This window comes from Mauremys mutica, chromosome 10, assembly GCF_020497125.1.
Source record: "Mauremys mutica isolate MM-2020 ecotype Southern chromosome 10, ASM2049712v1, whole genome shotgun sequence".
NCBI lineage: Eukaryota > Metazoa > Chordata > Testudines > Geoemydidae > Mauremys > Mauremys mutica.
Genome location: NC_059081.1, coordinates 40,310,181 through 40,337,127, shown reverse-complemented (window position 1 = coordinate 40,337,127; position 26,947 = coordinate 40,310,181). Strand labels below are relative to the sequence as shown.

Below are 26,947 nucleotides of genomic sequence, written 5' to 3'. Positions count from 1 at the left end.
CAGAATGGGAAACACAGGCACTAATCTTAATTCTTTCTTCCTGCTTCACTTAACAAAAGAGGAGAGAGAACTTCATGATATGAGTTGTGGTTTGATTTAGTTGGAATTAGGGGCCCTTTAGACCATTTTCTTAAGAATTAATAAACAAACCCTTAAACATTAATTCCATTTTATTTCTATTTAGTGCCATGTGGTCACTGCATGTTTTTTAAGACCATTTTTCTCATTTGAATAATGGTATATTTTTGAATGAACATGTAATAAAAAATGATTAAAAACAGATGCTGGAGAAATAAATCAATATGCTGTTTGATGATCTGTTTTGTACCTGACGTTTAGAAAAAGTGGGATTCTGTACTTCTCGGTAATGAACATTCAGGAAAGAATTAAAAGAGAAGTTTTTATTTCCTTCTGTCTTTGCTTCACATGTCTGTACTGAGTATGTGCACACATAATAATTAAATGGAAGAATAAGGGGATCTGCCTTTAGGGCAAAGTCCTCACATAGTCTGATACAATTATCACCTTGCTTGTTCTTGCTATGGTGAGATGCAGGCATAGCTGTGTGGAGAAAGAATGTGCAGTGACTGACTTCAGCTTCCAGCATCTCTCCTTCATTTTCATGAAGACTCAAAGATGCTGACTCCTAAAAACTGATCTCTCAGGGTAGCAATAGTAATGTTATGAGGGAGACTCTGGATGTGTTTGTCTGTTTGTCAAACTGTCTAGAGTGGCTCATGACTGAGTGCGCCAACCTCAGGGCAGACTGTCAAAGAATGGGGCACAAACTGGTTGTACATTCTATAATTAGATTTCACCAACCCAGTAACAAATGGAACTCCTAAATTACTATAACAGCCTTAACACAGTGTCCCCTGGGGCACTCTGGTCTATCTTGCCACACTGGAAAGCTTGTCTCTGTGATAAATGGTACCTTGCACCAAAAATCACAATAATATTCAGGTTACTCCAGTCACTTACCCTAGGTCAACTGTACATCAGATCTCAAACCAAAGACAACGTTTGTGCCAATCACATAATAATCTAAAGATTTATTAACTAGGAAAAATAAATGAGTTATATACAAGGTTAAAGCAGATCAACATACACACAAATTAGTAGGGCCCTACCAAATTCATGGTCATGAAAAATGCATCACAGACCATGAAATCAGGTCTTTTGTGTGCTTTTAGCCTATACTATACAGATTTCATGGGGGAGACCAGAGTTTCTCAAATTGGGGGTCCTGACCCAAAAGGGAGTTGTAGGGGGGTCGCAAGGTTATTTTAGGGGGATCACGGTATTGCCATTCTTTCTTCTGAGCTGCCTTTGGAGCTGGGTGGCCAGAGAGTGGCGACTGTTGGCCAGGCACCCAGTTCTGAAGGCAGAGCCTCATCAGCAGCAGCGCAGAAGTAAGGGTGGCAGTACTGTACCATACTATGACACCCTTATTTCTGCACTGCTGCCTTCAGAGCTGGGCATACGGTGAGTGGCAGCTGCTGACAGAACTGCAGATATAAGGGTGGCAATGCCATACCATGACACCCTTACTTCTGCACTGCTGCTGGCAGTGACTCTGCTTTCAGAGCTGGACTCCGGGCCAACAGCCGCTGCTGTCCAGCCGTCCAGCTCTGAAGACAGCGCTGCCACCAGCAGCAGAGCAGAAATAAGGGTAGCAGCCATGTTTACTCTAATTTTTTACATCCATGTGTGGAATGAATTTTGTTATGTGCACCCATATGGGGTGATGTGTGGCAAGGGTGGAGCCGAGCGGTTCAGAGTGTGGGAGGGGGCTCAGGGCTGATGCAGCGGGTGGGGGGGTGAGGGCTCTGGCTGAGGATGCGGGCTCTGGTGTGGGGCTGGGATCGAGGGGTTTGGGTGCGGGAGGGGGCTCAGAGCTGGGGCAGAGGGTTGGGGTGTGGGGGGGCAAGGGCTCCAGCTGGGGGTGCGGGCTCTGGGGTGGGGCCGGAGATAAGGGGTTTGGGTTGCAGGCTTCCCTGGGGATGCACAGGGGAGAGAGGCCACCCCTGAGCCCTCTCTGACCGTAGCAGCCTGGGGCCGGGGGAGAGGTGCCTTTTCCCAGCTGTGGCAGCTCCAGGCAGGGCTGCCCAGAGGGGGGGGGGAAAGTGGGGCAATTTGCCCCGGGCCCCGCAAGGGCCCCCATGAGAGTTTTTGGGGCCCCTGGAGCGGGGTCCTTCACTTGCTCCGGGGCCCCAGAGCGTCTTCCGCTCCGGGTCTTTGGCGGTAATTTGGCGGCGGGGGCCCCCTGCTGCGGGTCTTCGGGGCACTTCGGCGGCGGGTCCCGGAGCGGAAGGACCCCTCCCTGCCGCCGAATTACTGCTGAAGCGGGGCCCCCCTGATGCTGCGGACCCCAGGCCCCCTGAATCCTCTGGGCAGCCCTGGCTCCAGGGTTGGGGCCGGGGAGAGGGGCCTCTCGCTGCCTGCGCGGTCCTTGATAGCTTGCTGTACGGTAATGTAGCTTAGTGGGAACTTAGGGTAGCAGTACCACAACCTCTTCTACAATAACCTTGCAACCCCTTCCCCAACCCCTACAATTACAACACCCTGAAATTTCAGACTGGAATAACTGAAAGCATGACATTTGTGATCAAAATGGACTGTAGATTTGGTAGGGCCCTACAAATGAGTTACAGCCTTAGGTTTCAAAAGATAATAGAAACTTCTGTAATAAGCAAACTCCGTATGTTCTGTAGGGCTAACCCAAGCTAAACAGCTGGGGACCCCATACTTATGCTTAGACATCTTTGCCCTTCAGTCTTCATGCAGCCCAGGGATAACAATTTATCCTTAGCAGGCATTTTTATTCCCTTTCCCCAGTGTTCAAGCTGTAATGGGACAAGGGGTTGTGCACGTATCCTCTTCAGGGGTGTGGGAGAAGCAATCAGCAGTCTTTTGTCAGCAATGGCTTGGCTGATGTCTGTAGACCTTTTTTTGTAGGGGAGGCGATAATACCTCTTGTGGAAAACTAATATTTCACATGTGGTAATGGTTCTCCCCTGACTGTGGGAGATTTACAGTCTTAGTGAATGTTTTTATAGTTACAGAGCAAACATTTAAACATTGCCTTATAACATGGGCTACAGATGTTGTAAGTAGGCTTAATACATGCAGCATCCTAAAAGCATTTCATAAAGTTAAAATACACTTTTATAACGTCTAATATCTATTTTAACAATACTAACACTTGGGTGAGCCAGACTGGTTTCCAGCTGTGCATTTGTCACTGTTCAGTAAGGCCTGGAGACTTGGCATGAGCTGGCACCGGGTCTGCCAGCGTCACACTGTTCCTTTTCTCTAATTGTTTTATTCTTTCTGACAAGAGTGGGAATGCTGAATAGGAAAAAAGGCTGCCTCACGTAGAAGCAGCTACTACTTAAGGACCCTGATCCTTCAGCCACAGGATACAACTAACTCCCTTTTGAATTCAGTGGGAATGACTCATACCCTGTGATTGGAGAATAGGACCCAGATGACTACATAGTGGTGTGATGGGGTCCAGACAGAAAAGAACCATATTGGTGAGCTTCATTGAGCTGGTTTGGATTATACTAGCCCTAGCCCTCCCAAGGTTGTGCTCTATCTAGTCCTATATAGCTTGGTTGTGGTATGGGGCTTTCCCTCAAACTATATCAGCCTTAACCGTAGAAGAGCTGCTACTCTGCTAGATGGGCCATGCAAGGGCCAGGGCAGTAACTCAGGGTACGTCCCTACTACCCGCCCGGATCAACGGGTAGCGATTGACTTCTCGGAGTTCGATATATCGCGTCTCATCTAGACGCGATATATCGAACTCCGAACGCGCTCCCGTCGACTCCGGAACTCCACCACCGCAAACGGCGGTGGCGGAGTCGATGGGGGAGCCGCGGACGTCGATCCCGCGCCGTCAGGACGGGTAAGTAGTTCGAACTAAGGTAGTTCAACTTCAGCTACGCTATTCGCGTAGCTGAAGTTGCGTACCTTAGTTCGACCCCACCACCCCAGTGTAGACCAGGCCTCAGAGGAGTGCAGGGATATGCCTGGAGTGCACATTTCCCCAAATAGAAGAGGTTAGAGTAGGTCATAGCCCTGCTCCCTCTCCCCCAGCACATGTGCCAGTGAAGCAAGCCTGTGATGTGGGCTGCATCATCTGGAAGGACTGTGCAACTTGTGTAATTTCTCTGTGCAGGAGGGGAGTGGCATGAGCCCTAATCCTTCCTTGAACTCCCCGTGAAATGGTGCGCACCTAATCTGGGCTGTGCTGGTCTAATCCAAAATATCTAAACAGTTTAGAGATGGATCCAAACCAGACCTGGGCTCTTTACATCCCCAAACCATGGGACAGTTCAGATCCAGATCTGAACTCTCTGGCTTGGTGCTCTTCCTGCTACACCCCACATTACAGCTTATCCTCTTCTCAAAAAAGCTAGATACATGCACCTGGCTGAATTCTGCAGAGATTAATAACCTCTGCAATCCCACTAATTTCCAGGGATAATTTTTTGAAAGGACTCTAAGACTGTGTAAAACATCTGTTCTTAACTCAAATGAGCTCAGTTGAGGTAAAAATCCCAGTAGACACATGGCAGTTTGTGGTTTTCACATGTTAGCAGGCCGAGTTAAAGATTAATCTTCCGCCATAATCTTTAGTGCCACCTGCTAACTCATGTGAAAACTACAATTTGCCTTGTCTTTTCTAGGATAGTTAACTTAGCTAACTTGAATTAAGAACACACCTTTTTCCTAGTTAAGACGAGTCTAAATGTGCTTGTATAGTTATTGAACACTATCATTTCTATACTGATGATAGAATCGAAAACCTGTTTGCACCCCATATGCACACACAGTGAAGGTTTTATGAATGTATAGTTTATATGTACATTTATTTGTATGCACCAGTGATAGTGAGCAAAAATTGCCCATGCAAAGCTGTGCATGTGCAAATTCTACAGCCTAAAATAAGTGGTTTTGTAAGTAAAACCCAAGAAATGAAATAACATAAATGAAACCTGAAGAAAAACTTTTTGTATAATTCTTGACATAAAATAGCAGTTGTTTCCATCATAAATAGTCTTTCAAGATGTAATGCTCTCTGACATCTATGATTCAAGGCCAGGCAAACTGAAAGTTTTGCACTGTTCTCTACCTGCAGACACACATTTTGGCCCATCTAATTTCTCCTCCTCTTTGGAACACAGGATTTGCTGTTTAGGAATACACCATTGGTCCAGCATCAGTGTTCTGTGTCCAGCAATTAAGCCTACAGCTGGTGCTTCACAGAAAGACAAAAATTAAAACACTTACCCACCTGCATAATGTACCAAGAATAGATTTGGTTTCATGAATAGAAGAAGAGCAAGAATGTATTTAAAGCCAGTTAAACTCTTGTTTCCATAATAACTTTTTGCCCTACATGTCTCGTCTAATTCAAATAGCTCTTAAAAACTCATCTCTGCAGCTCTACCTGCAAAAATTAGTGTAAGTACAAGAAACCCTTTGGTCCACCAAGACATATGTACAATATGCTTAAACAGAGTAACTGTGTGTTCACACTTCCGTAATCTGTTTCCTTCTTCCTACTCCTCCTTACTGGCATATGCTATAGCTTAATTTATCTGTCATGTTTATCAATTAGATTGGAGGGCAGGGACCTCTCTACTCTGTTTTCTCTGAAGTTACCTAGCACTCTTCTGGGCACTATAAAATAATCGTCTAATAGAATGTTTGGCTACTATAATAGTTTTCCAGCAAAAGTAATACAACATTTTGACTGTGATCAAACTTTATATATTTGCATTAGAAAATACTCCAAAATCGGTGAATTTCATAGGCCTAGTCTTCACAATCTCCCCCACCCTCCATTATCTTTATGCATTACTGATTTCCACCGGAAGTTAGGGAACATGTAGAGTGTGAAAAGGGACGAGGGTTGGTACATAAAGTATTATTCCTTGTTCAGAGAAGCAACGTGTACCTGAATGTGTTCCATATCTTGTGCCATTTTCACCTATGAGGCTAGGCTGCTCTTCATATGGGGATTTTGCTTTCTCTAGGATTATCTGCTTTGTGCTGCTCACTCACAATATCAAGCCAAGGGGCATTGTTGAGTGGGGCACTGACACTCTCCATTGAATCTGATTGAAACAGGCTTTAGTCTTGCTACAGTGATGCCAACTTAAAGTGTATGACCTGGTAAGACCACACATAACATTGAGCTGCTAGCTTTTTCCAGGTGGGAGCAATAATGTTGATCGAACAAACTGGTCCATGAAGATAATATTACTACCACTAATAATACTTAGCTCATTTGTATGGCACTTTTCATCTGGAGATTTCAAAACAATTTACAAAGAATGGGGTCGTTATCCCAATATTACAGATGGGGTGGGGGCACAGAGATAGGTGTCTTGCTCCAGGTCACCCAGTAGGCCAATGGCAGGGCTAGGGTATAAAAGACTAGACAGGGTTAAGTCTAATGGATGTGTGATTAGCACATAAATAATCAGGTTTGATTCCTAAGTGTGTAGTCTCACTCCTTGAGTTGACAGGAACTGGGAATATTATGGAGGCATTGGAATAACTAGTAAGTATGGAGCACTGGATATATAGAGGATTCTGGACATACTGTATACCAGATGTATAAGGCAGCATGAAGCAATTAAGCAGGTGAACATTTTTTCTAAGGCAATATATTGTTTGGCAAGTTAGCCATTTCAAGTGGCCGAGGTAAAGTACTGTCAAAATACAAGATACTAAAAATAGTGATACGGGTGAAGAGGGAACTTGGAAATATGCAGTTCAGGTTTTATTCAAATATATTGGACCTTTGGACTTAATTCTGAACTAGTCTTAGAAGCAATTATGGATGATTCCATCTGTGAACTGTACACTATTACGAATGAAGAGTTCAAACTTGGTTTAACTTACCTTGCAAAATAAGCACTACTAGTTCATTATCGTAACCCTGGTTCAAATGAAAATGCAGTAGTGGTGTCTGCATTAGCGGCATCTGCATGAATAAGCAATGAAGAGCATTGAGAAGAAAAAGCTTCATACAATACTGTATGCTCGTTTGGTGTCATACTGCCTGGCTGATTTTGAGCCTTTTTGGTACTTGATAGTGAGTGATTTTATCATTGCAATGGTATTCCCAGGCACTGCTAGAGTTTGGGGCATGTCATTTTCTCCATTTTGAACCACTGTATATGGCTGTAAATAGTGCTGAGGGCTGTAAAGTGTCAGGGAGGAAGCAAACTATTTTGAACAATTTCTTGAGAACCAGTGTAATCACTCTGAAATTAGAGAAGTTCAAAAAGCAAACCCACGTTGTTATGGAATCGGACAGATAATGTTTCCCACTGGGGCTGGCTTTCTTAATGTGTCTGTTGAAGTTGTTAGGCTCTCTTGTTTTCCTCCGTGTCCTGTAACATGCATTCTTCTAGCCAGGGGAGATGACGCTTTGAAACTCACCAACACCACAGGAGGAATAACCTTTGCAGCACTCCAATTCTGAAGGACAAGAACTATGAAATCTGGGATTGGCCATGTCGGAGCAGAGCCCTGTAGATCTCTGTAGTGTACTGTTAGGTCCCTGACCTGGCTCCCAACTTTGCATTTATCCTCGGTTAGGAGAGACCCTGTCAGTGACTCCGAGGAACCTCCTTTTCTCCTGCTTTACACCTTCAGCAATCAAGGCCATACACCATCCCCTGGATATCCAGCAATGGAAAAAACTGATTCCAGTGCCCATCACCACTGCTCTGTAATAAGGTAGAGTTGCTGTTGTAGAGTAACATCAAACAGACCCTTTCCTGCTTCCCACCTCCTGATGAAACAGCATTCTGCAGGCATAGGGAACAAGAGATCTTCCTGACTTTTGGGGAGGGGCAAACCAAACTGGTTCATACCTCAGACCTTTCTTAAAACTGAGCCCAAATCTTTTTTAAGCTTGGTTCTCAAATTTTGATTGTTTTCTATAACATTCACGTATAATCATAACCCTATTGCTGTTCTGACAGCAGAAAGTGAGAATTGCAGCCTCCATATACCCAAGTTGTTAAAACTCATTGGTTTTGGTTTGTGTAGATTTGCACCTCTTGATTTTTACTTTGTTTTGAATTCAAACTACTTCTTAATTGCAAAGCAAAATTCAGCCCGAGCCTCAAACTTTCAGGAAGAATCTCCAAATGCAAACCACCAATTTACATGTGGTTTCACCCAAAGTCATAAATCAGTTAAGACTCACTTAAAACTTGGCCCAGGTTGGCCAGCAGTAACTATGGCTCTAGACAGTAATCCTGGATTGGAACACACTGACTGAGCCCTGCTGGGAGGAGGCAACCAGGACACCGTCAAAAGATTTTTAGATTAGCATCTGACGCTGTGCGTTCTTATCTGACCCAAGCCTCCAAACATTTTGCAGCTTGCCCATTATGAGCCATAACTATACCCTTGATTGTTGTTGTTATAAAACCAAAAAAACAGTAGCTTCCCAGCTGGCATGTAAATTGGCATCGCTCCCTGGAGGCTGTTGGCAGTAGCAGCGGATGTGGCCCTTATTGTGCAAGTGCTAAGCTGTGATGTTGATAAAGAATGTTTCTGAAGAAACCATTATAGTCAATCATGTCAAGAATCCACACAAGGAGCGCTTAAGGAGGCCTTGATAAAATGGAGAGCATCAGCTCTAAGCCTGGAATCGTTATGGTCTATTGTGTTAATAATCTGCATGCTAAGAAGTAAAATTCCTAGGCCATGACAAAACAGATAAAGATTCAGAGCCATTATGGCCTATTATGTCAATAAGACATTTGTTTGAGTCCCTAAGTATTTATTTGCATTATACTGTAGATTGCAATGGACCCTGAGGAGCTGTTATACTCTCTTGTGTGGTTTGAATCTTAAGAAGTCCTTTTGGTACACATTGATAGGTAGATTTTCTATGGCATTGTCTACAAAGGGGAAATTGACTGGCATAGCTATTCCAGAAAAACTATTACACTATAATTCCACATAATTTAGCTATTCCAGAATAATATCCTGGTGTGGATTTTATTCTGGAATAATTACCCCACTTCTAGAGTAGAGTAATTATGCTGGAATAAAGTCACTTTTATTTTTGAATAGTGTCCACCTGGGGAGTTATTCCAGAATAGCTATAGTGGAACATTAATTCTGGAAGAGCTATGCTGGTCAATTTCCCCATGTAGACAAGCCGTTAGATGTTTCTAGCAAGAGCTTTCCTTTTTGTCAGAGTGTGGTTAAATAAGAAAATCCATGAAAATAACTAAACCCTACATTTAATTAGATTAACGTTTAATCTTAAACAAGGAAATCAGAGTTGAGAGAACATCCATAATTCTCCTTAGATCCCTCTATTTCAGGCTTCTCCAAACTGGGTGATACAAGAGCATTGTACTGAACGTGCTGTAGTAAGTAGGCACAGTGTAGTGTGAAATGAGTATTAACCCCTTATCGTCAGCTATGTAGATGCGTCAAACTTTTACCTTAATTTTTTTAAAGCTTTAAAGCTATTGGGCCAAATTCAGCTTCAATATGAATGGAATAACTTTTTTGACCACCATGGACTTACGCTTGCTTACATCCAGGGCCGGCTCCAGGCTTTTTGCCTCCCCAAGCGGTGGGGGAGAAAAAAAAAAAAAGCCGCGATCGGCGGTACTTCGGCAGCAGCTCCACCGTGCCGCTTTCTTCTTCGGCGACATTTCCACGGCAGGTTCTTCGCTCTGAGAGGGACCGAGGGACCCGCTGCTGAATTGCCGCCAAAGAGCCCGAAGTGCTGCCCCTTCCCCTTGGCCGCCCCAAGCACCTGCTTGCTGGGCTCGTGCCTGGGGCCGGCCCTCAGGGCTGGTGCAACCATTTAGGCGACGTAGGCGGTCGCCTAGGGTGCTAGGATTTGGGGGGCGCCATTTTCTTCGGCAGCGACCGCGACGGCCGGATCTTCAGCTGCCCCGGTCGCCACTGGCATTTAGGGGGCACCTCAAGGCATTTAGGGGGCTGCCGCAAGGGGGGCACCTCAGAGCGGAGGGAGGGAACTGCCGTGGGGGTGGGGGTGGGACTCCTCAGAGCGGGGGGGGAGGGCACAAGATGGAAGTTTCGCCTAGGGTGCGAAACATCCTTGCACCGGCCCTGCCGGCCCTGCTTACATTAGTGTTGAAATTTGGTTCATTCTCTTCTGAAATGTAGGCAGTGCTCTCTTTCTATAACACACAGAATATTCTAGCACACAGAATCAAGAATATAAATCCTCAAATTATATTTCAGCATGATTAGGTTTTAAATTTTAAAAACTATTTTGTTGCATTTGCTCATTATATGTATTTGTACAGAAACCTGCTGAAGAGTTGGAAACCCTGCGTTCATCTTCAGCTGCCGCAGTCTATGTTTATAGCCAATAGTGTGTTGTGGTGCTGTTTGTTTATTTTTATTTTTTACACAAGTATTAAAGACTGGATGAAAACTCCATGGAAACAAATACATGTGGAGAAAATGGATAGATAGCTAAGAAGATTTGCAAAGGGGGTCATTTCCCCAATTACTATATTGTGTTACTACTTGAAATAATCTCTCGCATTGTGAGGGCCCTATTTTGTACCAGTAGCTAGCTCAACAGTGGTCCTTAAGGGGGAATTTTTGAAAGCAGTTAAGAAATTTAGGAGTAAGAGTCCCAATGACTTTCCACGAGATTTGTGATTCTAAAACCATTAGGTACTTTTGAAAATCTCCTCATATTTTGTACAGCTTATCAGGAATACTACACAGACATCATAGCAGACAAGCTCCAAGATACATATGCTAGCTCCACAAGAGCAAAACATGGGAACCTTGCAAAATTCTGTATACCAATTCCTTGGGGCACATTGAGGGAATAAAATATCATTAGTTTTTTCATTATACTGGTAAGTGCAAATGAATAGAATATGTCTAGTTTGGTTTTACATGTTTGGTTTGCAAGGGATGTCATGAATGAAGACACCAAGTTAGCTCTTCGGCTGCACAGAGTGGAAGATGAAGTAAAAATACTGTGGATGAAGCAGTGAAAGAAATGGTTATAGAGGACATAGCTGTAGTCAGTGTTGTACAATAATAATTCACTTATGAAAAGGTAGATGACAAACTGAGCCTCTCTGATGTTTCAGGTTTTAGAGTTGTAGCCATGTTAGTCTGTATCAGCAAAAACAACGAGGAGTACTTGTGGCAAATGTGTTAGTCTCTAAGGTGCCACAAGTACTCCTCGTTGTTTCTGATGTTTCACAGGCTTTTGTGGAGATTAATCTGATCTAGTGTGTCATGGACATGTCATATGAACAGTATCGTAGCACAGGCACTCCTTTGGTGTAAGCTGATGAAAACCTCAAAGGAATTTTTGCTGAAATAATTAATTTTAAGCAAATAGCACAATGTTCATAGAAAAATCTCTTTATCTTAGGTACTCATTGCCATAACATCTAGGCACCTCAAAATCTTTAATGTATTTATCCTCACAATAGCCCTGTGATGTAGGGAGATACTATTATCCTCATTTTACAGATGTTGAACTGGGACACAGAGAGACTAAGTGACTAATCCAGGGATCGGCAACCTTTGGCACACAGCTCACCAAGGAAAGCACCCTGGTGGGCCGGGCTGGTTTGTTTACCTGCCACATCTGCAGGTTCGGCTGATCACGGCTCCCACTGTCCGCTGTCCCAGGCAATTGGGGGCGGCAGGAAGCGGCGCGAGCTGAGGGATGTGCCAAAGGTTACTTATCCCTGGACTAACCCAAAGTCACACAGCATGTGGCTGACCAGGAAATTGAACCTGGGTCTCCTAAGTCGGGTTCCTAACCACTGGACCATCCTTCCTCTGAAAACAAGTGCTGAATTTGAAATCATAAGTATTTTAGCTCCAAGTGTTACTCATCCAATCAAGGAACAGTCTCATAGCATTGGATCTTTTTGCACAATCAAAATATTTGAATTTAAAATATTGAATATTTGCCAAGGAACTTCTCCTGAAAAAAGTACAGAGCAAGAGATTTCTGTAGAAGTTAATAAGTGAATAATTTCAAATCATGTAAATCCACCTGAGAAAAATGTGGTCAATTTGGAGAGCATTCACAAAATGTGTCGTGTTTTTGAATTATTTGCAAAGCTTGCATAGAGCTCCATGCACAGTGCAGGAAGGAAGGAATGCCTGTTTCTGATTTTAAATTCTGACTTTTGTGCATGCTTTGTCATATCATTTAACTTCACTCTACTTCAGTTTCCCCATTTGCAAAATGGGGTTAATAATTACCTACTTCCCAGGGCTGTTGAAAGGATTCGTTCATTATTTAATTGCTTGTAAAGTGCTTTGAAGATGTATAGAACTGTAAGGTAATGAAAATTCTTCACAATTTTATAATATCATCTATCTGAAGAACTCAAAATGTGTTATAAACATTATGGTCACACAGAAAGTTTGTGGCAGAGACAAAGAAGAATCAAGACTTCCTGACTGCTAGACTAGTTTGTGTGTCATAATAACAATTCTCCCTCTTGAGGTGTTATTACTAATAAGTAACAATAACTGGCCCCATATTGCCTTATGCACATGTGTTTATGACTTATGCTTTGTAAGAAATCCTTAGCAGACTATTTGGAGGGCAAGAGATCAGCTTTCCAAGATTGTATTTTGTGTCTGCAGTGGATTTAGTGGAAATAGTTTCTGAAGGAACTGATCCATCGCAGGCAAACTTTTCGTTCTTCATTATTTTGTTCTTCTATTGCTATTGGTGTCCACATGAAAATTATTCTAGCTGCAATTTTTTAATGCGTATCAACAGATTACCAGACATTTGCTGAAGCTTTTTGACACTGTTGGTGACCTTAAATTTGATGAGAAGGTGGAAATACAAATGGCAGTGGGAATGTACAATACAAAAGAGGAGTTTGTACACTTTTCAAAGGCCTGGGTCTGCAAAGGGCAGGTACGATAATTGGGTGGCGTACTACTCGCTTAGTATTATTGTGACACATAATGCAGTGAAGCAAATTATTTTAGAAAATGAAAGGGCTCCATCCAGACTTCATTCTGCTGCTTCTAGGGGGAGAAACCACAGAAGGAAGGGTGAATAAACCTGCCTGGCCAGGGTAGTTGGAGCCTGTCTGCCACCTGCCCTGAGGGTTACTAAACCATTTAGCAGTGAGGAAGAATTTACGAGAAAGGGGATGTCTTCTGGTCTTCCTGCCCTTTGCTAATTAGACAGGGCATGGTAAAAAAAAAAGTGTTCTTGAGTGCTTTTCCTTCCCCCTGTTTCTGAGGGCTGAGCTGCACCTCACGCTAAATAACCAAAGGTTATTGCATTATATTTCACAATAATACTAAGCGAGTAGTATGCCAAAGGTTACTTAATTCTAATTATCACATAATTAGAACAGATTCAGTTACTTTGGTGTATGGAGACTTATGTCTAAATAAGAGCACAGATGTGCAGACTTGCACTGAAATAACTAAATCAGTTTAGGAAGCCAACTTAGTTTGATCGGCACAAGTGCACAAGCCTTGAATGGTTTAATCACCCCAAGGCAACTGGAACATTTAAGAGTCTGATCTGCAGACTAAAGTATTGAGAGCAGAAGTTGGGGCTGGGCTGGTTCTATCTATATCTAAAAAATAACAAAACATTTCTCCATCAGCAAAGGGGGTTTCACCAAAAATTTCTGCAGGAAAATATTGATTTTTTTGGCTGAAATTTCTGTCAGGAAAATCAAACATTTCATTTTGGGTCGACATTAATCTCTGCCTAAGCCACAGTGCCTAATGGGGGTTGTTGTTTCTTCTGCTCCCCATTCTTCCCTATGGGCCCCCCTTCCTGGTTGGACTATATTTCCCACAATGCACTGTGCTCTCTTCCTGTGGTTGAATGGCTGTGATACATCATGGGAGTTCCAACCACAGAGACATAACAGTGAATCATCAGAGATGTAGGCTAGCCAGTGAACAAGGCCGATAAGAAAGAGTCGGGGCACGAGAGACCTGAAACTACAGTTCTCATAAGGCACAGCAGCAGCTCAGGCAGATGCAGAGATTAATGTCAATCTGAAACTAAATGTTTTGACTTTTCTGATGTTGAAATTTTTGGAACTTTCTGTTTTATAATTTTTTTAATCTATCCATCTCTCCATCCCACCATCCTCTATCTATCTTTTTGGTCCCCTTTCAGAATGAAATCAGATGAAATATTAGAATTTCCTGTGAGATGAAAATTCCATTTGTTAATCAGCCCTAATTCAGGGTGTGAAAAGAGAACGAGAACTTAAAAGTAAGAAGGTAGACCTGACCCTGTTCTTTCCCTGATGAAAGGGTATTATTTTATTTGGGAGATGCTGATCCTTGATTCCTTCTAACTTCCTTTCTTCCCTATTTCCTCTCCCCCGTAGTGCTCTCAATTGTCTGATCTTCAGGCTCAATTTAAGAGATTCCAAGGGGAAACCAACCAAGGTCCTACCCTCATTTGCCTCCTGTGCTTTCATACCTGTCTCAGCAAGATCAATCACATTGAAATCTCTCAGGCTTTTAGCTAAATATGTGCAGTTAAAAGAAAAAGTGAAAAGGCTGAATTTTACATTTTCCCACTGTTTTTGTTTTTCACAGCAAATGGTTAATTTTATGTTTACATTGAAATCCCCACTGGCTGAGAAAATAATACAGCCTTATCCATTAGTAACTGTAGGTGAGTCAGCTACAGTGTCAGCTTTCCCAGGCTGTTCAACTAGTGATTTTGACCTTGATGTGAATGGATCACTCACTCGAGTGATGAGAGTTAATTTAGTCTTCATAATAGCCCAGAGTTCAACCTTTTCAGAGCAGAGATTGTTTCAGTGAAGCCAAATTATATGCAATCGTTGAGTAATATGAACAGTGATCCACTGCTGTTGCCTTTGGATACAGTCCACCAAAATCATTTTCTTAATAATGGTTGGGATTTTAAGGAGCTGAACTTGGTATTATACATTGTAAAGTGTATGAGATGTACCCACATGTGCAGAAAGGGTAAGGGAAAATTAAACTGAAGAAATATGTTTTTTGGTTAGTTCTGTGGACATTCCTCTCCCTTGTGGGATGGGTTGCCAAGGTGTAGCTTGAGCTCCTGTGAAAATTCTGCCTCTCATATTCATGAGCCCCCCTATAGCTTCATTGTAAACCAAAGGAATGTAGTTGCTGTTGGATATTGTAGAGGAAGAAATCATCTCTCAGCTATCTAGGGCTAATTCCACCATGGGTTTTGAATATCAGGACTGTAAGTTTCTGGACTTGTAAGTCAACGGGAGGTTTTACAGAGTGAGTGGATTTATTCCTAAACTTCAAGCCTAGAAGTCACAAATGGACAGTTATAGCCAGGACTGTGTCTAGTAGGGTTGGATGCAATCTTCTGGCCAGTCACAGATGGAAATGAGCATTGTGTCTATTTGGGCCGGATGCCTTGTTTTGTGCTGGAAAATAGACTTGAAGAGGTGTCCAGAAAAAGACAGATGCTTAGAACATGATAAATCACACCTCTAGCATGTTAAGGAAAACCAGCATTCTGCCTAACAGAAATGTTGTTGTTTGAGGCGTTTGGAAGAAACAGTGTACAAAATCATGAAAGGTGTGGGCATACCATGGATTTATGTAGTGGCATGATATTTTCTGTCTTATTTTCTATCCCTTTCTTAATGATTCCTAACATTCTGTTAGCTTTTTTAACTGCTGTTGCATATTGAGCAGATGTAGCACCATATGAAGACAAGCCATGAAACTAGTGGGTGTTTGATTATCCTGCCTAAGTGGCTTTGATGGGCAGTCAGATCTAGTGGGCTGCTGATGTTGGAATTACCTTTGAGCTTCTTGAAGAGGGAGTTTGAAACTGCTCTGAAAGATTACAGTCACAAACAGGTGTGTGAAAGTGATATGCAAGTATAGAAAGTAAGATTATTAATAGTAATTTGACACTGTCCCCCATAGTATCTGAAGGCTTTACAAGGTTTAAGTTGAAACTTTCACAATCTTAGTTAGGAGGACATATGCCCTGATGATAGACATCCTGTGCTGATCTGGTTCCTTGGAATAAATTAGAGCAGACTGAAGATTGCTCTAGTCTATGCCATCTACCCATAGCCCTCAGGAGTTACAAAAGGCAGGGATTTCTGGGGAATAGGGGTGTCTGAGCCATACCCTCTGTCCCCAGGCCACATCCCTTACAGCAGCAGGTGGAGTGGGGAGTGTCACAGGAGGTGTGGTGGGTCTACACAACCCTGAGATTCCCTTATACAAAGCAAATCCTCCAGTGGCCAGATCAACCTGCTTTTCACCATTCGTCTGGCACAAAGCAGACTTACTGTTGGAGAATCAGGGCAAAACGTAATTTTTTTTATGGCAGCTGTGACAAAAATAATTCATATTAATTTCCAAAATAGCATATGTACAGTAATATTACTATGTGTTAGATGTTAAACACCTAATAACTTAACCACATGGCACACTGATGATGTAATAGTGCAAATGAAACTGAAAACCAGTGTTCATTTTGAAATGGAGTAATGGCCACTAGCTACAAAGTGTATTTTTGTTACTAAAGAAGCAAATTAAAATGGTAAGAAAACAATACCATTATTAGTTTGCAAAAGTTATTTGCTTTGATTAAAGACACCAATAAATGCATCTTGATACCAGAACGGTTCCATTTAGCACTTGACATATAATAGGTTTTCTTTCCCCTCACAGTGAAATATCTCCATTGAAATGTAATTATTTTGCAGATTGCTCAACTGAATGCCCTTATAGACATGCTGTTAGGGAACTCACTCCGGTGATCGTCACAGCATCATGACAATATGCACAATTGATATACATGCTAGGGATGTTGTACCCAAGCTTAGAGTAAAGAAGGTAATTTGTTGCACAGCAATTACCTTAATGCATTTTTAAAAGCATAAAATAAAGAATACTTTCATTTGTTGTAAAGGTACTCTGGATGCTTGTATATGGCAATGACGGAATATTTTGATTCAATCAATTTTATCCTTTTTTTTGCTTCAGTTAGATAATTACATTTACCAGTTAAAAATGCCATTTTAAATATATATAGATATTTTGTCCAAATGTTTAAAGATGTCTTTAAAAATTTATGCTGCAATGTGACAGCAGGATTCTCATTAATCTAGCTCCAATTACTATCTGTTAATAATTAGTATAAACATGTACATTTATTAGAAAGCTTGAAAGTTTAAAAGCGTATGGAAGATAATACAGCAGTTGTGTTACGTTTTCAGACTCCATTTCACTTTTGGCCAGGTTGATCCTTAATGTTTTCCCATTTCTCCTCTTGGAATAGGCCGCCCACCCCCAAAAAAGGAGGGGGGGATGAAGGAAGAGAAGACTAGATGTAGATGGCTGTTGATCTAGGCCAGGGCTAAAGTCTGTGGGAACTTGGAGGGAAAGCCCACTATACTAGTAAATGATTTTTTTTCACTTAACCTTTTCTTGTGCTACTTTACTGGAGCAGTAACAGCAGAATAAAACTGCAATAATGAGCCTTCAGTCCTGACATAAAATCAGCCAATCTGAAGAAAGCTGCAGTTTTTCAGAGTGTATGATTTAGAAGGCTGAATTTTGTCCTGACCTAAGTGGGGTTGAACCTGTTGTAGGTGAGGGCAGAATTTGGCCCAGTTTTGCCTCCCTAGTCAGGGGCTAGAGCAAAAGGAGCCATGGGATGGAAAGGCTTCATGGGAATAAATATACTTTTTCTGTGAAATGCTGAGTATGGTACAGCTGGACACTTCAGATAGGGGAGTGTCATAGGAGGTGTGGTGGGTCTGCACAACCCAAGGATTCCCTTATACAAGATGAATCCTCCAGTGGCCACATCAAAGTGCTTTTCACCACAAGACTTTTCATTGACCTCTCCTAAAAGGAATTACAGGGCTTGATCCTGCAAGGTGCTGAGCATTTTGGCCTTCAGTACTCAGCTGCTTGCAGAACTGAGCCCATATTCTGTACAGATGGACCATTAGGTGGGATAGCTCTTTTTAATAGCTTCCACCAATGAAAGACATTATGATCTGGATACAAAGAGAGTCCTCTCCTGTGGATGATGCCGGGGGATAGTCAGAAAATGTTTAGCAGTCTCTTGGCAGAACAGCCTGATTGCTATATGGGCTGTTTCTGGATAGTTGTATCCAACAGGTTTGTGTAGGGAGAAGGGAATGCAAAATGTCTAAATCTGCCACAACTTCTAAGTTATGCTTAAGGTTTGCAACTGTAAACAAAACCCTGAGATCACTATAAATTAGATTTCAAATCACACTTGCTGGGCTATGTAATTTATGCAACTCTCATATTTTTACTCTGGAGATTTCCAGTGGACAAGCATTCACCTGGCTGTCACAACTATGCCACAGATGGAATGAGGACCAGGGAGACTGTCTTGTAAACATTTGTGATGCTCAGTTTCAGTTTGTGACTATTCCTCTTACTACTAGATATTGACTGCGTTTAAAGATCAGAACCCAGGAACTTTAACAAAGGGGTCATAGAACCTCACAAGCTATAGAGATTCCAACCTTGTGAATTCCTATTTAATTAAATAGTGCCTTATCAGATATTGACTATTGTAAGGCCTGGCTGTCTGGGACACTTGGACCACTGGCAGTACTAAATTTCTTTGAGATTATAAAATTTAATATAAGGCTAATTAAAAAAAATGAGTAAACAAAATCTGTTCTTCAAAGTTTGCCCCACTTCATCGTTTATGTTGTACTGCAACAACATGATGACTTCTTCTTTCTGAGCGACAGTCACCCATTGGCAGAGGACTCCTGTGAGGAACCTGTAGTGTGGAACACTGCTGGCCTGCCTCACCCCCGCCAACACCATTACCACACATAGAACACTACCCCCAGCACGCTCCTGGAGGAATAATGATTCAGTTCAAGAATTCTATCGGTCAATTTGAGAACATGGGGAGCAAAAAAATGGTGATATATGTTAAATTATTAATTGAAAATGGTGTGCTCAGCCTTAATAATTGAGACTTGGGTCACTGATAAAAGTAGGGTTTTCTGAGAAACCTCAAACACTTTGTGTGTGGCCGGATAAAGAGTGCAAGATGTAGCCCAAAGTAACTCTTGAGAGTGGAAAAAACATTTTACTTAAAAGAAAAGAGAGGATAAAAGACCTCAGTAATTATTTTAGTGTGTCTATAATGAAAGCTCTTTGTCCAGGACAATGGTCTTTTAGCCTTGTTAACTGGTATTCTGCAAAAATGCGTAAGATTGTTACAGTTGCTGAACAAAATCCATTTGACTGAGCATAATCACTTTGTTGTGGTGCGAGGCATAATAGCAGTTGCAGCGAAAATTTGAAGCAATTTTAAATATTCTTTTCACTGAAATTGTTTATCCACATTGCCAAAGCCTTTAAGGAAGTACTGATGTTTTTCACATTGTCAGGAGCAGCTGTGTTGGTCTGCAGTGGTTGTCTACCCACTAACTAGGCAGATGGTAGACAGTAGCTGAGGTGTGTCTGCTGTATTCAGAACTAACTTTTCTGGCTTGCAGAAAGCACAGCTGCCACACTATTATGATGATGATCCTTATGTATTTCAGACATGGGAGGCCTTATATAGAGCCGTGTGCTTTGAAGGGGGTGATTAAGGTCTTTAGTGCATTGAATAAGCACTTACATAATCAAACTGCCGAGCGGTGTGAAAATATGAACTCCCGGTTAATTGGAATTTTGGATAGGGATCAGGGCAGGAGGTGTTCTGCAAGAATTGAGCAAGATTGTTTGTCACAGATAAAATCATCTTACTGTTAATATATTGAAGTAAAGACTACTACAACAAACATTAGATACAAATGAGCCTGTTAAAAGAATACATTTATTTTACCTCATGCTATATGTCTTTTATTTAGAGTGACTGATTGTAGATGAAGACATGTAGAGAAATGAGTGGTTGATTAAAACCAGAGATTACCCCACGTAATTACATTTGAGGGGTGGCAAAACTCAGTTATCATGTATGAACTTTGCCAAGACAAAACCAGAGCCAAGTCTGGTCATGGATCTATGGCCTATAGAAATATAGAGCTTTATAGTACCCCAGTTTCTGCTGCTGCTCACTTGATAGACTCATTAAAATAATGATTTCCTCATTCTCCTTCTGGCATAGTAGGATGTAGCATGGGAGAGCTGGAAGCTGTTGAGCAGGTAGGGGTAATAAGTGGTGGTTGGGGCCCGAGGAAGCAATGAGACACTGATAAGATGCTCCGATTCCTGTTGACCTGAGGTGTTCATTCATTCTACTTCTAATCAAAATCATTTTCCTTGCTAATAAACCATTTCATCACGCTAGTGTTAGTAGAAGGGACATGCTGTTGCCAAGTAATTAGAACCCAATCTAAGTCAATGGAATGACTTGCACTGACTTCAGTGGGAGTTGGGTAAGGTTGCTTGTGACTGAGTGCTATTTATCAATTTGTGCCTTCACTATGTACATTTTTTTCAAATCTCTCTGAAAACGCTGTCAGGTACAAAATCATATGAAATTAATATTGGCATTATTAAGGTCTCCATCATGTTAACATCATAAGCCCTGACAGTTAACATTTCAATAATTTTTGTGCTATTGTTAAAAATTAAATTGAAGCTATTTCTTCTGAGAGTCTTTACTGATAAATTCCACCAGTTTCAAATTAATTGGTGGGTTCAGTTCCTAGTGAGTATGTACTACCCCAGAATGCCCGTCACCATTAATTGTAGTCTAAATAAAGAGTAAAATATTGAATGGACAGGGAGACTGACTTATCCTCTTAGTCTTAGACTAATCCTTCAGATTAGTTTGAAGTACATTGCCAGGACAGCATGAGGAATCTTGCTTTGCTGGTGCCTATGCTGTACCTTTTCTGGGCATAAAGGAGATGATCTCTGTCTCCTAAACTTGTGAAGAAGGAATGTGTTCCCCCAGGAATAAAAATATCTAAAGAAATAATACCCCACATTTCTTACAGAGAAGTTAGCTCTCTCAAAGCATTAACAAAAGTAACATGAACTTGGAATTGCTATCATAAAATACCTTTTCCTTCTTCATAATCTGTAAGGAATTTCAGTTGACCTTGAGTTAGGAAGCAGTGGTAGGTGAATTTATTTCTGAAATGCCTGGTACATTGTGTTCATTGCCTGGCAATCTAACCCAATACTATCATTCTCCATATGTCGATTTGTAAAATATAAGAACAATAACTTGTACGTGTTAGAAACAGCTGATAAGAAAAGACAGGAAAAGCTGGCCACTTGGTGAAATCTAAGTGTGAACAGAGAAATATGATCAATTATATCTTAGTAGAGCTCTGGAATCAATGGCCCAGAGGAGGGTGTACAAGAGCAAACAAAGGAGGACGCCTCATGGAGCTGAAGAAAAAAGCTAGCGCATCATGATCAGGAAAGGACAAAGGAAATAGCCTGATCCCTCAGAAGCTGATGGAGGCAGACCTGCAGGCAAAGTACAAGGTGAGCAGGTTTACAGCAATAACAAAAAGTACTGTAGGGTTAGAGGATCATGTGGAGATGGTCACAGAAGAAAGCAAAAGTACTGTAGTGCTAAGGGAAAAGGTTTTCTGGAAGCCACAGATAGCAGAAAGCACACTAAAGGCAATCATAAAGGTGAAAGAGATGAAGATCAAGGGTGGAGTAGAGGACTAATGAGCTGGAAGAAGATTTAGAGCAAGCAGGAAGACCCACCTGAACCAGCTAGCATGAGAGATGAAAGAACACAGGGTGGTAAATAGGAGAAGTGATTTCTTCAAGTTGGTGAACAATATCAGAGGTAGGAAATGAAAAAATCTGCCTGAATTGAGACAGGAAAAAAGAGGAGACGCAGCAAAGAAATGGCCTAGGAAAGTGAGGAAATTGGTGAAAGTTCTTACAAGGACACCTATATTTAGAAAGAAAAATAATTCCTGTTTTCCTCATTGTAGAAGGCATGATGGTAGACATCGCTCCATAGAAAGTAAGTAGGATGGTTTTGCAGATCTAGAGAGGGACAACAGCAAGGATAGATGGAGTCATGGAAATCTATCTAGCCACGGAGTATATACTGTGCTGTGGAATTCCTTCATAGGGTATCATATTGGCATGTGCTTACATTCAGCTCATTTTTCTATCAGAATGTGGTGATTAAACTTTCTGTAGTGTTAAATGTATGTAGAAATATATGCTACCAGATGACCTATGAGTTCAGCTCTATCAGGGCTCTACTATATGCACTTCTAGTAGGAAGAGGACGTCTGAGACAGACAGTAGTGAGGGTGTTTGACAGTAAAGAGTGAATAAGAGAACTTCTAGGTCTGAGACCTCTAGCCCCAGTAGTCTCTGTCAGGCATGATTTATTTAATACACATGCATATATCAATTGAATATCTTTTCCTACAATACAACCTCACTAATCCAATTTCACTGATTTACACACTTTGTACACAGTGTGTAGATTAGTAGGAAAAAAAGAGCTGTCTCTCCTCACTTCTTTATAAAGATTTAATAGCAGGGTGCAGTAGTGAGATCTAATGTGACTAAAATTTGTTATTTTAGAAAATGTACGGTATTATAGTTACTATTCTATTATGAAGCATTATACTTTTAAAAGGAACCTAAAATTGTCAGAATACATAAGCAAAGTACATTGTGGTGCATTAATCTCCTTTCTATTGTATATGTTCATTTACTGCACTAACCATAAACTGGTGGAAGATTAGGAAGAAACTTCTCCCATGGGTAGGTCTATAACACTCTTTCTTGCATCATCTTTTGGAGCTTCTGGTACTGATCCAGGTTGGAGACCAGGTACTAACTGGATGGACCACTGGTCTGATCTAGTATGGAAGTTGCATTATTGTTACTTGCCAATTTGCAGCATTCAATCATTTGCAAAGTCTCTCAGTTACTAGCGCAAATTAGCTAGGTTCTACTGTAATTTCTACACATGCTTTATAGATACGGTGTCTGATATTTTCTGTTTCTGCAGATGTGATATAACATTGACCCCGTCTCTTCTCTCAACCATGAATGGGGCACTTTTCAATCCTGCTATAATAGGAAAAAATGAAAGAACCAAGGACTTGGGGATATTCTCTGGGAATTATGGTGTATGTTTTCAGCTGTTCAGAACAAATCAACAGAAAGGTACTGTATTGATTAAAATCATATAGAAATCTTACAGCTCACTAGCAATTAATGAGCTACAAAACTGGGTAGTATTCCTGCAACCCACAAGAACCCAGCACTTGTAAATTACTCCTTTCTGAAAGACAAAGTACAAAAGAATCTGTCACAGGGCCTCCCAGAGAATTCAGGGCGGAAGGACCCCCCGGCCGTGGGTCTTCGGGGCACTTCGGCGGCGAGTCCCGGAGCGGAAGGACCCCCTGCCGCTGAAGACCTGGACCCAGAGTGAGTGAAGGACCCTGCTCCGGGGCCCCGAAAAACACTCATGGGGGCCCCTGTGGGGCCCGGGGCAAATTGCCCCTCTTGCTTCCCCCCTCTGGGCGGCCCTGATCTGTCAACCTTTTACTCCAAATATTTGGGAAAAAAGAGTTTCTCGGTCTGATTTTGCCTTATTAGTAAGAGGCCTGGATACATTCAGTAATGTAGCCTTGGAGCCAGATCTTCAGCTCTACTCTATCCCCTTTTGGTGGCACAGAGCCGACAGAAAGATGGCTTAAACAGCCAGCTGGAGATTCACTGGGAATCTCTGGTGGACATAGAGACAGCATAGCTGGCTCTGTACCACCTGCTTTTCACCCACTCTCCCTGACATGAGCAGGCAGGAGCATGTGTTCATCAGCAAAAGGGAAGGGACTGACATACATGCTGTGGGATATCCATGTTTTGTTTAAATCACTAGTAAATAGAAGGGTTTTTCTACACATGAGGCTTTGTGTAGTCTTCGAGTAGGTGCTTTGCATTGTGCAGAACTTCCATTTGTTTTCATCTTTGTTTTCTAGCTTGAATACATCCTGATTTTATTTAAAATAATTTTCAAATTACTGTTATTTTGGGATGAGGATTGTGAGCCATAAATGGAGAAAAAGAAAACCACCCACTGTGCTGAGCGAAATGCCCTCCTTGGGCACTTGGCCAAAGCCTTACGCTTGGGGAGCTCTACCCCAAATATGCTGCCAGAGCAGTAGCTATGGACAGCTGAGGCATGGGAAAACCTAAAGAACCGGGGCCAAATGCAGGGGAGATACAAGTTAGACCACCCCATCCCCAGACTAACTTAGACCCTCTCACTGTTAGCAAGGTTCTCACTCTCAGATTTTATTTGACTGACTGGACTTAGGCCCACTTTACTGGTGTGTAATGGAGTCTACAGTGGTGTAGTTTATGTGCTGAGAAGCCAGAAGAGAGGAAAAGCTGCTTCAACTTGCAACTTCTTGTAGTTCCTTGGCATATGCAAGTCACACCAACTGATACCCCCTTAGACATCTGTAGACTCTATGTAAGAGGGTGTCTAATGTCCGTGTGGACTCTGAATTAGGGTTAGAGGTTCAGTCTGACTCCTACCACCTTCTGCGTGACCTCTGGATTTGACACCAAGAGGCAGAGCAAGAATGAGGAACTGCAAGTGAGAGGCAAGAGGGAGCACAAGAGAGAAAATCTTTAGCTGTAGCAGAGAATAAAGTTTGATTTAAAGATCTTAGAAGAGAAATGAAGTGCATGTGTGACATCTGGAAGCCCCAGGACTGCTGGGAGCTGTAGTGCATTGATAAAAGGTTAGAAAGGAGTTTATTTTGTTGGTGAAAACTCAGGGCCAAATGCTCAGCATAGCATGACAGTCAATGGAGCTGTGCTCATTTATATCTGCTGAGGGTCTGGCCCTCATATTGAAGGTTAAAATGTATTAAAACCATGTTTAAATAATTTACCTTCTTTAAGGCTTTGTCCAGTCTAGTTCCAAGTGAAGACTCTCAAATGATTGTAAAAGGTACAATTAAACCAGGAAAGGACACTTTGTCTTGTTACATTTCATGATGAATGAGGATGTGTATATTAGATGCAGGGATTTGATAACTGAATTCCAGAAATTAATTGGCAAAAATTACAAACGTCCCTGTCTTGCATGTTGTCAGCATAAAGGTGATCACTCATCCGTTATCAGTAAGTGACTTGTACAAGTGGGATCACAGTGATATTAAGCAGTAGCAAAAGAACAGGTGGTAGGAAATGCCAAAGAAGAACAGACCTTAGGTCAGTCTAGTGGGGCATTCTCCCTCCCAGTGTCCTAGATCTGTAGAGGAAGGTTAAAAACTCCACATGCAGTATAGCACTTGTCCTGTGGTGGGATGCCATGTCATTGGGCAGTTGGTGGTGGTTCTGGAATCCCCCCTGCCCCGAGCCAGAGAGTTTATGCCCTGAAGCACAAGGATTGATATTCCTTCTGTCTCTGTGTCCTAACTAGTGTTACTGCAAATGTAGCATGCAGTCATGGAATGGATTTCTGAGGCTCTTCCGAGGAATGTAGACAATGCTAGAAAATTTAAGATATGGCTATTGCACATAGTATATTGAAATCTGCCAGACAAGTGGGATCAATCACAAGATTGTACTAGGATAAGGTAAAGACGATTCTTCTGTGCATGAGTGTGATGGGGTATACCAACCCCACCCTGGGCCTGCCGTGGTTAATGGAAGCCTGTGGGTGCATTGAGCCATGCCCTGCTACACCTAAGAGTCGAACCTGGAGGGAGAAGTTAGAAGGCCTGAAACTGGCTCAGTTAGGGAGGAGTAAGGAAAAAGAGCAGATTGCTGTGTGTGTGTGTCTGTCTCTCTGTCTCAGTGTGAGTGTGAGTGAAGCCTGGCTGGAGTCAAGGATCTGAGTGGGACTGCTGGCAGACAGAGCCTCTCTGAAGGAAGGAAGGCCTGCAACAGGGAGCCCACGGCAGTTGGGCAGGAGCTGCAGAAAGTGCATCCACCCAGGATTCTGCATGCTGGTGGAGGGGTCTGCAGGGACCAGGAAAACTGCCGAGTCAGGGACTGTCTTGTAAGGGGAGCGGAGAAAACTCTCCTTCAGTAGAACCAGCTGGGTAGCAGAAAGTGCTGACAAGCTCTGCAGTGAGCCTATTCCAGGGGCTTAGCAGGAATGGAATTGATATAGTGGGAACCCAGAAAGAGGCTGAGGTAAAGGGAGAAGTAGGAAGTGGCCCAGGGAGGCAGCAAGGGGTCTGGGTAGTCAGACCTTGACTGCCTATCCAAGGGTCCCTAGACTGGAACCCGATGAAGGGCCTAGGTTCCCCTACCAACCTACTGAGGAAAGTGGAGTGCCCTTCCCTGCCCTACTCTCACGGGGTAAGGGTAACTGAAAGGTCTGACACTAGAGGTAAGGACTAATGAGTCTGGGCTCAGAACGGGGTTCCAGTGTGAAGTTGAAGGGACTATTGGTTTACACTGAGAGGCGCAGGGCCTATAGTGACCAAGCGCGGGCCAAGATGCAAGAAGAAGCAGATCACCACCAGGCTGGGATAGTGCTGTCAGCAAGGGCGCTAAAGGAGAAGAGCCTGCTATGCCATGCCCAGCCACCTGGGGATGTGCCAGCTGGTGAGTCACACATTTGCAATAAGTCTAAAGGATATAGAGCACTGCCCTGTATAAACCAGAAAAATTCAGAGACCAAAGTGAGAGCTACACTCATCATTGACCCTGATGAAAACAGTTTCAGTTCTTTGATTTTAGAATGAATTCAGATTGAATTAAGTGGAGTGGATTGTTGAGAGAGAGGGGAAGTGTGTTTTTGGAGGCAGTCTTATCCTTGCTTGCTGATTTTTCCCTCACATAATTAATTCGTTCAGAAATAGTCTGATTGACTAATGGTATACCCTTAATTTTTATAGCCACTATTGCTGAGGAGATTATGTATGTTGTATTATTGAAAGCAAGAAGTTGT

General features: G+C 42.3%; 1 pseudogene; it reads left to right on the top strand.

Annotated features, from left to right (window-relative positions):
* Positions 1–26,947, top strand: part of LOC123378727 — a 215,328-nt pseudogene that overhangs the window by 7,826 nt on the left and 180,555 nt on the right.